The sequence below is a fragment of the Panicum hallii genome, chromosome 8 (assembly GCF_002211085.1).
Source record: "Panicum hallii strain FIL2 chromosome 8, PHallii_v3.1, whole genome shotgun sequence".
In the NCBI taxonomy this organism is placed as follows: Eukaryota; Viridiplantae; Streptophyta; class Magnoliopsida; order Poales; family Poaceae; genus Panicum; species Panicum hallii.
The window spans coordinates 34,623,793-34,639,808 of NC_038049.1; the positions used below are offsets into that span (position 1 = coordinate 34,623,793).

The 16,016-nt window shown below is 42.7% G+C and overlaps 1 long non-coding RNA gene across 1 annotated transcript; it reads right to left on the reverse strand.

Annotated features, from left to right (window-relative positions):
• Nucleotides 1–2,500: 2,500 nt before the first annotated feature.
• LOC112903279 lies at nt 2,501–3,212 on the reverse strand. Its single transcript, XR_003230771.1, has 2 exons — nt 3,079–3,212; nt 2,501–2,953 (listed from the first exon to the last, which is right to left on the reverse strand). It is a non-coding gene; the product is annotated as an uncharacterized LOC112903279 (long non-coding RNA).
• Between the last annotated feature and the right edge of the window lie 12,804 nt (nt 3,213–16,016).

Sequence of the window (16,016 nt, forward strand, 5' to 3'; positions counted from 1 at the left end):
TCATTTTTTCAGGGTTAATTGGCCCGAAAAAGGGGTTTTTCGAATTCATGATCTAACTTCCATCATTTATACCATCACATTGGTAATTTACCATGTCGACATTTTTAGCGTGCATGCCACGGTTTTTGGATCCTTATCTCCAATTTTGAGGGATTTGGATTCAAGCCTCGGGGGCTGCGGGGTACGTGGCATCGACTACTTATTTTTTCAAATTTGTTTGAAAAAGTGAGTAAGGAAGATTCAAGACTAAAGTGACGCTCAGCCTGATTCTTCGATTCAACCTAAGGCTCGAGAGCTACTCCATATGGAGTGCGATTTTTCAATCGCACACCATATCAGAAATAAAATTCGGGGCATGAGCACCTCATAGCTTTGATGCAGCCAAGTAAGTACTCGAAGAAGGACTTCAAGACGGAGCTTTAAAAGAAGTCGAAGGCTACTTCGAAAGTACTCCATAAGCCTGCAGTACTCAGCTACGAAGAGCTCGGGGGCTTGTCAGACCCGGGGCCACGGGACTGTGTACATAACGTAGTTTAAAGAGGTTTAAGAGATTAAGCACGTCTTATCTCTTATTTATCTCGTTTATCTCTTATTTATCCCGTTTAAGTAGGAGATAAAGCTAACCGATATAGAAGGAATCTACTTGAGATATGTTCTGGTACGATTCCTTAGCTGGTGTTGGTTAGTATCCCTGTAATCCTGTCCTCTCGGATATATAAGGGAGGACGCGAATCCTCTCAAAACAAAATCTCTAGATCATTCTACACCAAAGGCAATACAAATCACCACACAGGACGTAGGGTATTACGCATCTTGCGGCCCGAACCTGTCTAAGTTTTGTGTTCCTTACACCTTCGAGTTCCTGATCTCGGCGTCTCCACACCCAAAACTTACCACCTTGGGTATATCCCTCGGTAGGCAGCCGGTTAAACACCGACACTCTACGTCTTGTATGGTGGTTGGTATTGCCTGGGTTCGTTATTCTTTAGAGGGGGTTCCTGCCCGCCCTTATATAATCTGGGGGATAGAGTTACAGGTACCCTAGTCCGATACGAGCTTACGAGTCGTACTTTGGTCATACAAAGTAGTTTGCTTCTGTAGCGACTAGTCCTACTCGAGTTCTATCATAGCAGGTATAAGATATGGGACGTGCTCCATCCTTTCTTCTAAAAATATCTATGCCACATAAATAATTCCATGGTTCCGGATCAGACATAAGCTTGGGGGACCACTGATTGGTGACGCTTGAGGACGAAGAACGTTCATCGCCTTCATTCTCACTTGAATCTGCATAATGGATGTGGTTGGAAGATGAACGAGGGACACGTGTGAGCGGAGGCTGTTGAATTATATCTACGGCGCACGGGTGAAGGGAAATCAGGCATCCAATCCGGTGAGCGCTCGACCACCGTTGCCAGAAAGAGGGAAGGGGAATGGGGAGCAGGGGCTTGAGAGGGGATAAAAAATGACTAATACATAAAAAGAGAGAAAAAGGCAACGGAGTTAGTTATGCAAAGTAACCTATCGTGCACCACTGTGTTCAACACATGTTCTATTCTGTTCATCAGGGCACCGGGAGGTACCAGCGTGCTATAAATAAGATTACATTAATCACGGGAAAAAGTGATGAAAAAAATCAGTGTACAGCGGGTGGCATGTGCAAGCTCTGACATCTACTGGACTGCTCCGTGTTGTATGATGGGACAGGCACTCCCACGGCCCAATGCACTTTATGTCGACATAGTTGAGGAGGCGACCAGCTTTACGTCCATCACCTTTATAGATATTCGGCGAGTTGAAAGTTTATGAGCTAAAGAAAAATTCATATAGGGGGCGCGTAGATCGAGACAAGATGGAGAACCAGGATTGACTCATCACAGGTTGCAAGATGCACCGATGAATGTGTGGTGTCTTCTGTCCCAGCACCAGAATATGATGATCCGACATGCGGCCGTATGATGATATGGTATGAAATATCTAACATTGTGAAAAGCGCTCCAAGAAAAGGGTTCTTTGTCCCTCAACATAAACAAATCATTATTACCAGAGGTATAAGCAAAAGTTTAGGAGGAGATGACACTCTTGAATCTTTGAGGTGGGGTGCAAGAGATGCGGAGAAGATCATACGGAGCCAGGGGGCAGGTTGCCCCCTTCCACCCCGCCCCCAACCCGCATTTTTGCGAATCCCTCCAAGCTATTCTTCTTGGGAGCAGCCGGTGAAATCGTTGTTTGTTGTGCTTCACGAGAATCCAATGAAGCGCAGTAGAGCAGAGGGTTTCCAAAGTGTGGCATATATGTTAGACCCAAATTATCAATATGGTTTTTGTCTTTGGTTTTCATGTGTTTACTTATGTGCTTGTTCGTACGCTTTTGCCTTTCTCATAGGAGCAATTTATAGATGGTAGACCATGGCTGAAATGTCTCAGGTGTATACCGTGTATGTAAAAGGAAGCGATCAAAATATCGTGAAATTAAAATACATGTGATTTTGTAAAGTTGCTTCGAAATCAAGTAATAAAAGATCCATTGATTTAATTTCAAAGGCAGCATACATAGCTTGAATTCAGGAAACATAACACGAGAAGGGGAAACCACTCGCTCTTAAAGGATGTCAGTGCAAGACTGCAACAGATCAGGGCATCGATCTGTCCGCCCTATTATTTCTGCAACTGGAGAAGTAAGGTGAAAGAAGGGAAACATCGTCCATCCGATCCATGCATCGGCTGATTTGGGCATAAAGAATGAGCTCCCTGGTCTGCATCTAGGCTTTTATGGGTGTATAGAATACACGGAACTTAAGCTCCCTGATGATCATGCCGCTACCACCTTGCACCTTCTTGAAGGAGACCACCCCCTGGGCAAGAGTAAGCTCTCCAGTTCCACCAACAATGGCCCACTCGCCATCATCAGCTGGACCAATATTTCCCAATAGCTTGACTGTAGATCCCTTGAACTTGCATATCCACATAGAAAAGGCATTAATGCATACATCCATATGCCCGTGATCTCGTAGCTTGAAGGTTGAACCCAACAAGACACACATACATCTGCAAAAATCCACTGGTTACTAGTACTCACCTCCCGTTCCTGAAGACGAGGTCGAAATAGATGCACCACCTGCCTTCGGTCATGGAATCCAGCATATGTATGCCCTGCACGATGCCGATGAGGTTCCCATTGCTGCCCAAACTGTCCAACACGGTTCAGTGTCACACCCGGTTTTTGAAAGGAACCGAATGCGTCTTATATGTGCGTCAAAATCAAGTTTCGTTCACACATATGATAGACGATACAAGTGTATACCCGAACAATGTCATAACGAAAGAGAGTATCATAGTACTTTATGTATATGATCGAAAGTCTTAAGCGAATAAATAAACGTTTATAACTAGCAGCGGACTTTAACTTCACAGATAGATGACTGGGAGACATATGCTTAGTACTCTTCGAAATCTTCAGAGAACTCTGGACAATTATCTTGTTCTGAGTAGCATCGGTTTTAATAAAGCAAGCGTGAGTACACTTATGGTTAGTACTTAGCAAGTGGAGTAAATTATATGACATGCAAGGCTAAAATCAAGGAAAGGCTGATATGATTTGACTGCAATAAACATTTTTAGTTGACCAAGTTTTATTTAGCAAGCATTAACTAAGTGTAAGTATATACCAACCTTTAAATAAATATAATAGATAAGTAACAACACCACGAATAAAACACATCAATTTAGTTTATCTTTAAGTTCAATAATCATGTGAGGGTCTAAGCCGCTCTTAACCGTGAGCACGGCTGATATATCAGTTTTTACTCTGTAAAGGTTGTACACTTTACCCACAATTCGTGTTTCCCTTAATATTCGGGTTTGCAAGACCCTTAAACAATTACGAGGTGAGTGGCAGCGATTCACCACGACGTCTTTACAAAGATTCCCTAACTACGACCGCACATATTTTCGTCGGCCGGTGTAGCCGACGAACTTAATTATAGATTTTTTCGTCGGCTGTGGAGCCGACGAAGTTACTGGACACGCTGCAATATTTTCCTCAGCCACCTGGCTGACGAAAATACTGGGATCCTGCTAAAAAAACAGCTGCATATATAATAACAATTATGAAACGCAATCATCCATAAGCATCCATAAGCAGTTACTTAACATATCCATAAGCAAAATTATGAAATACATCATCAAACAATCATTAAATACATCCAATAAGTATAATCATAAAATCCATAGTCTAAATGACATATATATGTCAACGGAACGCGAAAACACAAATCAAGGAGGGGTAATATTATGTCCGCTGCCGCAGTCACCTCCAGAAATATTACGCGCTGTTGATGGTGGCGTGGACGGGCTTGCAAAAACTCTTCGAGGATGAGTACTTGTCGAACCCTGATTATAGACAAAGTTAAATGTATATAGTACGTATATATATAAGAAAATTTGAGTATTGCTAGTTATACGATAGAATTACCACTTATAGAAACGGTAGATGCACATATGGTACAAAAGTCGGCGGTGGTGGAGGAGGCGAAGAAAGAGGTGGCAAATTAAATTGTGAGCCAAGGGTAGCCGCTAGCATTTCCTAAAAACTGATAATAGATCAAGTATCTTATAGTAATGAAAAGTGCACAAGAACTTGGAAAAATATCAAACTTGCATAGTACCTGAATCTGTTGTTGCTGAGCGAAAAAAACCTTGCATGTACTCGTGTTGTTGCCTTGCCCACTCCTCTTGACTCTGCATCGCCTCTCTATGCTACCTTATCTCCTCCTGCAGTCGACTTTCCCTTTCCCTTTCCAGTTGGTAGCCCCGAGAACTCTAAGTGGACTGAGCACACCTTGCCTCTATCAAAGCACCACTTGTATCAATAGCGCCATTCAACATGCTGAACCTGCCATGCTTCTTCCCTCCCCCGCTTGAGTATAAGGCACCGACATCCACATCACTCCTCCAATCGTACTCCTCCCCTTGACGTGCCACCATTTCATCACCATATCTCACCTACCATTCAGGCAACCAATAATAAGATAATATTAGAATCATCGCTTAATTGAAATTAAATTATTTTACTAACCAGAGTCTGTGTGGCATGCTCACTACAAAGCAACTCTGGCTGTATAGGATCAGCGCCGTGGTGGCCTCGAATGTAAGTATCAATATAGCTTGGGGCCACCCCACTTTGTGCCTCCTGCCAAAGAAGAAATTGTAATATTGCAAGTAAGTACATAATAATCAAATTGAGCACAGAAACACCTACCATTCGACGAGCCAAACGAAGATGTCCATCGGTCCCATATCTTTGTGTAACCCGTAGTCTTGCTTGATGATTAGCTCTCTTCATTCTGGATTTTTCCACAAAGCTGGGTGAAGCCCAATAAGCACAAAGTGCTCGCCAAGCATCTGGACACTTTCTCAACCAAGGCAAACCGCTAATATCAACTCGAAGGTACTCATCCTCTCGGAGATATATCTTAGAAGTGCCCAATTTCTTGTTCATGTCTTGCAGCTTTATCTTCTTGTAGTATAAACAAACACACTGTATATGAGCATTGGACATCATGTCCCTTACCACCTTTGTCGCTGCCTTATCAAACACAGAACGAGCCCTATCTTGTAGGCACTGCTCCTCCCCCTCCGGCAAACGATACCTCTCCTAAAATGGAAAATAAATTAGTTAGAGAATTTATAAATGAATCAAATAGAAAGTAGTAATACAAGTTATACAAGTTATGAAAAAAATTACCCAGAACTCATTCCAAACCCTCGCTGCAGTTGTGACGCCCTGATCATCTGATTGCAACTTATAGTGCTCCCACTTCAATGCAGGCTGAAGCACACTCCAACAGTGACCATTCCTCAGTAGTGAAACCGACAAAGTGTTCCCAATGTTGCATTCACAGGTCTTAACCTATTTCTTCCCTCCCAACAAATGTCATCCCACTACCTACAATCTGAACATCATACCCATCATGTTTCTTACTTAAACTCCACAAAATATTGAATGAAACAATCACAACAATAAAATAGATTACTTACCAATCCCCATATGGTCTAATCTGTTGATGATTTGCCAGATTTGTAGCTGCAGGAGTCATCACATTGTTGCCTCTAAATCTAAATACATCGTATTAGTTAGCTAGCGCATATAAAATTTTTAATGAATTGATCATAAGTACCTGAACACAGGTTGAGAAGCAGTATCCTCATCTTCGTCCTCCTCTTCCTCCTCCTCCGCATCTCCATCTCTCTCCTCGCATCCTTCTCTGTCCTTGCACCCATCTCCATCGCCGTCCACATTCGCAACATGTTCTTCCTCCTCCGCACCCCTACCTACCTCTTCTTGCTGTTCAAGGACAAATAGATATTTAGTGTGATTAAAGAAATTAAATTACACATGCAAAGTAAATATGACTTACTTGCCGAGCCTCATCTAGACATCACTGTAGTGCACTTCTTCGACTGAGGTGCGAACTGCTGCCTCTAAACAGAGAAGACCTAACTGAAGACGTGGAGCCATCATTCTTTTTTCCCTTCAAAGAGTGCATAAATGACCTCATCCTGAAAGAAGCAGATTATGGTTAGTAAATATCATATAAAGCAATCGTAAATAGAAGATAACAAGTTTCATAACAACAATTAGCAAATACTACCCTACTAAGAAAAACTAGTTTTTGCATCACATTACATGTCCAAAGTCGTCGGGGTCATCTTCATCAGCTATGGTTTCTCCAAGACTAGTACCATGCCTCGTTTCATATGTTGTCAACTTTACTTTGGTTGCACGACGTGGTCATTTTTTTCTTACGGACCTCAGAAACTATTATATCACCGGTGTCACCATCTAATTTGTCATGTGTCATCCCAATATCAACTTCAAAAGGTCCATTATATTCATCTTCCTGATATGCTTCAGGAACAGTACGATCAAGCTCACTTTCATCGTAACCTTCATCTCCAGTAATAGGCAATCGACTAGGAGGACAAACTTTCTGAACAATCCACCATGGTTCTAAACTTTCCGAACGGCATGGATACGACATATAATACACCATCTCAACTTGATATGCAAGGACAAATGGATTGTAACCTGAAAGTCGCAATTTATGGTTCACCTCCACTAAACCAAGTTTTTTATTGTGCTTTACCCCAGAACCTAGTTTATTATTGAACCAATCACAATAAAAGAACACAACTCTTAAATCTTTTGAACCTTCAAACTTCAGCTCCACTATATTGTAAATGACACCGAAATACTCCATGATAGAACCATCAGAGGCACTCGCGGTGGTTACAACTCCACTATTTGTTGTGGCAGCATGTGGATTTTTTGCTTCAAACTTGGTCGAATGGAATCGAAATCCGTTTATGTCATAATAACCATAACTCTTTGTAGTCGTGCTTCCATGTGAAAGCTATCTTAGATTATCATGGACACTGCTATCCCTCATGCACTACAAGTTTTAAAATTTTGTTAACTCATAACGATTTATATAAATAAGGTACTTAGAGTAGCAATACTTACATGTTTTCTAAACCATGTGACAAAATTGGGACCACCACGAAAACCCTCACGCCGTAAAGTTTCAAGCTGTTTAGCTATTGGTTGTCGTGCATGTCTCCATTCTTCTTGATCAAACAACCTATATATTATTTATTTAACACAAGTACATCGCTAAATATGAATCAGATATGAGATATATGGTGGTACTTACACGAAATATTTGTCCATCTCCTCCATATTTGTGTACATATACAACAATGCAGTGTTCCATTCTTGTATGCACATTTCGTAGACCAAACTAGCACCCACGGCCTTTCCAGTCCATTGAAACAACTTGAGATTGCTCCTCGGTGTCTCATACGAGGTGTGGTAGCGCGGTATATAAGCATTAATATTATTTTCTTCTGCAAAATATGTGCTCGTGTAGTATGAGATCTCCTTGAGATGGAATACCTCGGCAATGTATCCCTCCACTTGTGTTTTATTTCCGATGGTTGCTTTAAGCCTCTTTAAGTCTCGTTCTACGAAGTACATCCACCTATATTGTACGGGACCACCAACCTCAGCTTCATAAGGCAAATGCACTAACAAATGTTGCATTACATTCATGAAACCTGGGGGAAACACCTTCTCCATCTTACATACTAAGACAGGTATTTTCTTACTTAGTTTTCTCATTGTATTTTTATTAATTTCTTTTGCATATAATTGCCTGTAGAAAAAACTTAACTCAGCCAATATTGTCCAAATTTCTTCAGGGAGGTACCCACGCAGCATGACAGGCAACAAACTTTCCATGATGATATGGTAATCATGACTCTTCAAACTATTCATTTTTCAGTTACAATGTTCACCGCCCAGATTAGCAGCATATCTATCAGGAAATTTTAGGTGCTTCAGCTAGAAAAGAACCTCTTTTTGATCTGTAGGCTAAAGATAATACTTAGCACGTGGCTTCCCCATATGTCCAGCTTGATTGGGTCTTAGATTAAGGGTTGGCCGAAAATATATTTCAGCTAAGTCTTGCCGAGCTTTCAAATTATCTTTCGTCTTGTCTTTGAAATAAAAAACCATACTAATTATACTTTCAGCAATATTGCGCTCTTGATGCATTACATCTAGATTATGTGGAAGGATCAGAGCAGTAGCATAAGGAAGGCTCCAAATGGCAGCTATATGATTCCAATTATGCTCCTCCTTGAAACCTTCAAACCCATCATCTGTGGCAATTAACCGACAATGAGTTGCTACAATCTCCTGACCGGTCAAACGCTTGAGTGGACCCTTAGTAACGATTGTGTCCTTGCGAAAGACATCTCTTTGACTCCTGAACGGGTGATCATGAGATAAAAACCGACGGTGATAATCGAAGAAGCAGAATTTGCCACCATATTTCAAACAAAAAGCATCTGTATCACCTATGCATAACGAACAACATAGACGACCGTGCGTGCTCCACCCCGAGAACATTCCATATGCAGGGAAATCATGAATAGACCAAAGAAATGCTACCCACATATTGAAGTATGCTTTCGTACTGCTGTCATATGTCCTGACTCCATTCCACAAGTCATGCAGCTCATCAATCAATGGTTGCATGAACATATTCAAACACTTACCGGGATTGTCAGGCCCAGGTATAATGAGAGTAAAGAATACATACTCATCCTTCATGCATAATGATGGTGGAAGATTGTATGGAATTGTAATCACTGGCCAACATGAGTAGGGGGCTGCATTTGAGTTAAAGGGAGTGAAGCCATCAGTGGCCAACCCAACACGCACATTCCGGGGGTCTCTTGCAAAACTTGGATCGTAATGATCGAGGGCCTTCCAAGCCGTACCATCGAATGGATGACTCATGCATCCTATATTATTACGAATTCCCTCTTTGTGCCATCTCATATGTTTTGCAGTCTTCTGAGATAGGTACAACCTTTGAAGCCTTGATTTCAAAGGTAGGTACCGTAACACCTTAACGGGCACACTTGTTATCTGCACACTTCCATCTTTGTTCACCACTTCTTGTATTTGCACTTCTTACAAAATGAACAGTACTTGAGATTTTTATTATTCTTCCAAAATAACATGCAATTGTTCTTGCACATATGGATTTTCTGATATGGCATCCCTAAACCAGCTAACAGCTTCTTTGAGTAGTAAAAGTCTTTTGGGAACTTGTGAGGTTTCGGAAGCATGTCCAATATTAAGTCAACAAGTTCATTGTAATAACTTACCGAAAAGTTGTACTTCGACTTAATAGCTATTAACCGTGTCACAGCAGCAAGCTGTGATAAAGTAGTGGCCCCATGAAATGGTTCTTTTGATGACGCAAGTAGACCGAAATATTCCGGGACCTCAGCAGCATTCTCAACCTGCTCGACAAAATCATCCATCATTGCCCCCTACTTCTGAGACTACCCATGCTCGTACCACCTCTCGTAATTCGGCATGAAACCAAACTTGCAGAGGTGATGCTCCATATCAATCTTGACTTGACGAGAATAATTCCGACACTTGTTACATGGACACTTTGCCAAACCACCGCCAGGAGACAATGAAAATATATGATCAACAAAAGCTTGTGTGTTGACCATCCACTCTTGCGTAGGCACTCCGTTACTTTTCCAACCATTATACATCCAACTTCGATCATCTCCCATTTTCTCAAACTAGCTACTTCATTAATGAAATTGAGAATGTTACTTCCTTAACAATACTAAGCAAACAAAAATTATCAAGCATACGTAACACAAATCATTTTAGATATCATTAATGCTATATATTTTCTAAGAAATGAACCAGAAATCTTATAACACTCTTAAATTTTATATGAACAGAATCACAAATATAGTTACAATAAGACCAACCACATTTCTAATAGTATTAATGAAAAGACAACTCAACAGGTTAATACCTGAGCTCAAGCAGGGGACGGCCGAGAGGAGCGCGTCGGCGGCGGCTCGGACGTGTGGGTGGCGGCAGCACGGGGGCGGGTGGGGGCAGCAGCATGGTCACAGGGGGCGGCGGCATGCGGGAATGGCGGCGCGGGGCGCTGGCGGCCTCGTGCGGGGGCTGCTGCGCGCAGGGGCGCGGGGCACGCGGGGCAGGGGCGTGCGCGAGGTGGCGGGCGGCGGGGCGTGTGGGCGCGGGGGCGCTGGGCGGCGGGGCGTGGGGGGAGCGGGGCGGGCGGCAGGGCGGCGATGGCGGGAGCGACACTAAGTGAGGAAAGTAACAGGCTGCGGCAGGGTGGGGCTGAAGTTAGGATAAGGTCAATTTCGTCGGCCAAGTTAGGCCGACGAAAATAGGTTTAGTTTCGTCGACTTAGGTCAAGCCGACGAAACTACAATTTCATCGGCTTAGCGGGCCGACGAAAATATAGTTACTTTCGTCGGATTAGGTCAAGCTAATGAAAATAGGTCATTAGTTTCGTCGGGCCGGCAGCGGCCGATGAAACTAATGTATAATTTCGTCGGCCCGCCAAAGCCGACGAAATTATATGTTTGTTTTCGTCAATTTTTTGTGGACCTACGAAAGTAAATATATGTTTGTTTTCGTCGGTTTCATGTGGACCGACGAAAATAAATATGGCCGATGAAAATAAACTGTTTTGGTGTAGTGTTAGCATATATTTACTGTAGCATCACTTGGACTAATCATAGACTAATTAGGCTTAATAGATTTGTCTTGTGAATTATCCGAAAAGTTATGCAATTATTTTTGTTATTAGTCTATGTTTAATACTCATAATTAGCATCCAAATATTTGATGTGATTCAACTAAATTTTAGTCCTAGGGTATCCAAACGGACCCTTAGGCTAGAGGATCTTTGACGAGTATTGTGGGAGTTGATGTAGCAGTTATCTGGAGGAGCTTCTAGTAGGAGCACTTGGCAATTGTTTGCGGTAAAGCTTTGAGTAATCTTAGGTGTTAACACGCACCTCGCAGTGGTGATCATGGGAGCTACCTCCGTGATCACCTCTCGTACATAAGCGTGTGCTAGATGATTCATTTCATATCTGTTTTGGCTAGAGCCACCACTAGAAGATAAAAAGGGCTCGTGCTATCCATTGGATGCGTTATCTATTTACATCTGGATGTGATCTATTTATTCTTGCTCATACTGTTTACTTTTATATGCTATATATACTTAATGATAGAAGCAGTTCTGTTAGTTAGATGAAAATCTTGGTTCACTGCCGATCCATGGATTGAGAAACCATAGAAGGAATACTCTAAGAGAAAGCTACAATGATATGTGCTTGTGGTGCAATAATTAGCGTGCTTAAGTACCACTAACAAACTTCCGACCAGTAGTTATGTGCAGCAAAGGCAGCCGAAATGGACCCATGCATATGCTGGTGGATCCGCGTCGTAGTCGATGCAGGTCCGCATGGGGCCTACTTTGTGGCCCTTGCATCCATCTTCCACTTGTTGCATCCCACATCTTCCATCCATCTTCATAGTGCCTACAACAAAATTAAACCTCTAATTTGTTTCGCTTTTCCTGCAATTTCACAATATGGTCCAAAGTTTAACGCATTTATAAATATAGGGTTAATTCAAATCACCACCAAAACATCACTGCAATGGTGTCTATAACAAGCGCCAAATGGCATCTACCCGAAGGCTTTGTTAATATTGGATTCTTAATTATAGGTGTCTGATCTAATAAGATGGCTGTAAATTGTAACCCCCAACATATTAGGTCGTAATCTTTGGTGCAAGAGACAATTCATGTGGTAACAGATTTAATATGTATCAATTTTTAGATAAATGCAAGCGTTTGTGGGACACCGCCATTGAAGTCGGTGGTAATTAGGCGTGGGCATAAAACTCAATACACAAAGCATGCAACTAGAAATTCGGAGTCCAAACCCAAAAAACTTAAAGCTATCTCGTACCCAGACCAATAACCCAATGTACTATGGAAAATTCATGTATTGATTCTCGGTACTCGAACTACCAAACAACCTGAATAGGAGCCTCGCCAAACCTCAGCCTTAGATACCTTTGTGAAAGTGACCTAGAAAAAAAATGCTGATAGCACAGGCCGCGCCTGTCTCCGTACGAGGGTGCATGGTCGCATCAGGCCATGGCCTAATGGTCAATCGACGTAGCACGTGATATCGAGGGTTGGATATGATATGATGGTCTAGATTAGCTAGAGTTTCAAGAAAACCACCTGTGTTCTCGATCCCCCGAAACCCTAATACCATTTGTTCCAATCTCCTTTGCATTATTTCAAGCTGCACACGATGGAGCAAGAGAATTATCGCCTACCATGCTCGATAGTTCATATACACAGCTGATGAATGCACTGCTGGAGCTGAACCACATCCGTTGTCCATGTTGACCGTGAGCAGCCAGACCGCTCTGCATGTCCGCATGTCAGGCGGGTGGGGTGATTAGCGTCGCACGGGGTCAGCAAAAGTCTATCATTCAAAAAATGACTTATGCTCTTGTTGTCTGAGGTATCTCGGGTATCATTTTTCAAAACCCAAAACTTAAAACCTGAATTACCGAACTTAAAATTTTGTGTAAACCTAAATGCTGCCCACTCAATTAGCATTAGATCTCCAACTCCATATCACAATAAAAATCCGTTGTGCAATGGGCATTGAAACTCTAATGACCCTCTCATTGGAGACGCGGATTGGCATAACGCATCTCCTACTACCCTCGTAGGAGACACATTTTCCCAATCCACATCTCCTATATGAGGATTATTGGAGATGCGGGTTTGTAAAAACGCGTCTGAAGTGTGTTTATTCTGTGGATCGACTACCGCACGATTGGATCGGGTGACGTCGTGTAGGTCTAAAACAAGTAGAGACATCGAGAGGGATAAAGGAGAAGGGCACTGGTGATCATACCATCATGGCCCTGCATCCCGGGAGCAGCAGAGGGACCTGCCATCGTCTCGGGTGGCGGTGACGCTTGAGGTGGTCGGGGCTCGGTGTTGGTCTGGGCGTCCTTCGGGTCGCCACCGGGGAGTGCAGGGACGATGTGGCGGCGTCGATGACGGCGGCGGTGAGTATTCCCGCCGCTACTGCGCTTCCACTAGATCGGCTAGGGTTCGGGATTATCGGTGGGGTGGCGGCAGAACGGTGAACCTCGTACCTTGTGCCGCTGACCCCCACCTTCTCTTTATAGCGCAGTGCGATGGGGGCCCACCAGCTATGAATGGGCTGGAGCGCCCCCGATCAGAGCACGTGTGAGGGGAGGCCCATCGGGCCCGTTGGGGTCCGAGTGGGTCTCTGGGAGATCAATCCAATAGTCTCCCCCTTGATCTCGATCTGTACTTTTCTTTTCCTTTCCATTTACTTTTTCTCATTTCATCAAAGATTTGTGCATAGAGTATGCCTCATCGTCACGGTCATCTGCCGATAGACTTAACAGCTACAATACACGCCTCCATTCAGAAACAGATTCTTTAATCATTTGGGCCCTTATAGTTCAGAGATTACAGGCTATCCCTTAGCCCCATGCCGGCTACGTGTTGCTTAAACACGTTGGGTGGTAAGCCTTTCGTTAACGGATCCGCAAGCATCTTTACTATGCTTATATACTCGAGACTTATAATCTGATCTCGGACTTTATCTTTCACAACATTACTTTATGTCAATGTGTTTGGCAGCACCACTTGTCTTGTAGTTGTGTGCATATATTACTACGGGCTCATTATCGCAGTACAACTTTAGTGGTCTAGATATATCATCAACCATTTTCAGACCAGGTATGAACTTTTTAAGCCAGTTCACCTGCCCCGTAGCCTCATAACATGCAATAAACTCGGCATACATTATGGACGATGTAGTGACGGTTTGTTTGCAACCCTTCCACGAAATTGCTCCCCCTGTGAGGGTGAACACATACCCAGACGTGGATTTTCTGTCATCTCCTGCATAATTGGAGTTTGAGTATCCTACAATACGCAGAGATTTTGTTTTTCTGTATGTCAACATGAGACCTTTTGTTCCTTGCAAATAGCACAGAACTTTCTTTACTAATTTCCAATGTTCTGGTCCTGGATTACTCTGGAATCTGCTAAGTAACCCGGTAACATAAGCTACATCAGGGCGTGTGCACACTTGTGCATACTGTAAGCTTCCCACAGCTGAAGCGTATGGTACCATCTTCTTCTGATCAATTTCATATTGATTCTTGGGACATTGAAATTCCCTATATCCATCGCCCTTAACTATAGGTGCAGGTGAGGCACTGCATTTATGCATACTGAATTTTTTTAGAACCTTTTCTATATATATCTTTTGGGATAGTCCTAATACTCCTTTCACTCTGTCTTGATGAATTTCGATTCCTAAAACGAATCTTGCTTCACCAAGATCTTTATCTCAAAATGTGAGGACAAGAAACTTTTTGTTTCCAGTAGCAGACTGACATCACTACTCGCCAGTAGGATGTCATCCACATACAGGATTAGAAAGATATATTTCCCATTCTTGAACTTTGCATAAACACAATTGTCTCAATATTTTCTTTAAACCCGAATTCTTTTATTATTTTATCAAACTTCAAGTACCACTATCTTGAAGCTTGCTTTAGCCCATAAATTGATTTCTTTAGACGGCATCCCAACTTTTCTTTACCTTCCATGATAAAACCTTTCGGCTGTGCCATGTGGACGGTTTCATCCAGATCCCCATTTAGTAATGCTGTCTTCACATCTATCTGATGTAATTCTAGATCATAATGAGCCACAAGGGCCATTATAATTCTGAAGAAATCTTTATATGAGACTGGAGAAAAAGTCTCATTGTAATCAATCTCTTCTCTTTGTGTGTAGCCTTTTGCCACGAGTCGTGCTTTAAATTTATCTATATTCCCTTGGGAGTCATATTTGGTTTTATGGACCCATTTGCAGCTTACTGTCTTGGCTCCTTTAGGAATTTCCTCTTAGTCCCAAACTTCGTTGGTACTCATCGATTTGATTTCATGTTCCATGGCATCAAGCCATTTGGATGAATATTCACTCCTCATGGCTTCTTCAAATGAGGTGGGATCATCCTCCATTTGAACTTCTTCGCTATTATAGACTTCATAGTCGTTAGGAATAGCGGACTTTCTTGTTCTTTGAGGTCTCCCATAGGCCTGAGCCTGCGGTGCCTCATCTATTTGGGGCTGCTGTTGCTCCCCCTCATGTGTGGCAATAGGTTCTTCAGGAACCTGATGGACAGGTTCCACATTCTCATTCATTGTTACCAAGGGGGAGCCACTGCAGGTGTTGGCATCGCAGTGACTAGCACTGGCGGTGCAGTTATAGCGGACAGTGAGAAGAAAGGTTCTTGAATCACAGGATTGGGTGTATACACCCGCTTCTCCTCAAGATCAATCTTCCTAACTGTCCTGCTCCCCCAGATCATTTCATCTTCAAGGAATACGGCGTGTCTCGTTTCTACAAATTTTGTAAATCTGTCTGGACAGTAGAAACGAAAACCCTTTGACCTTTCTGGATAGCCAATGAAATGGCAAGATACTGTTTTGGGATC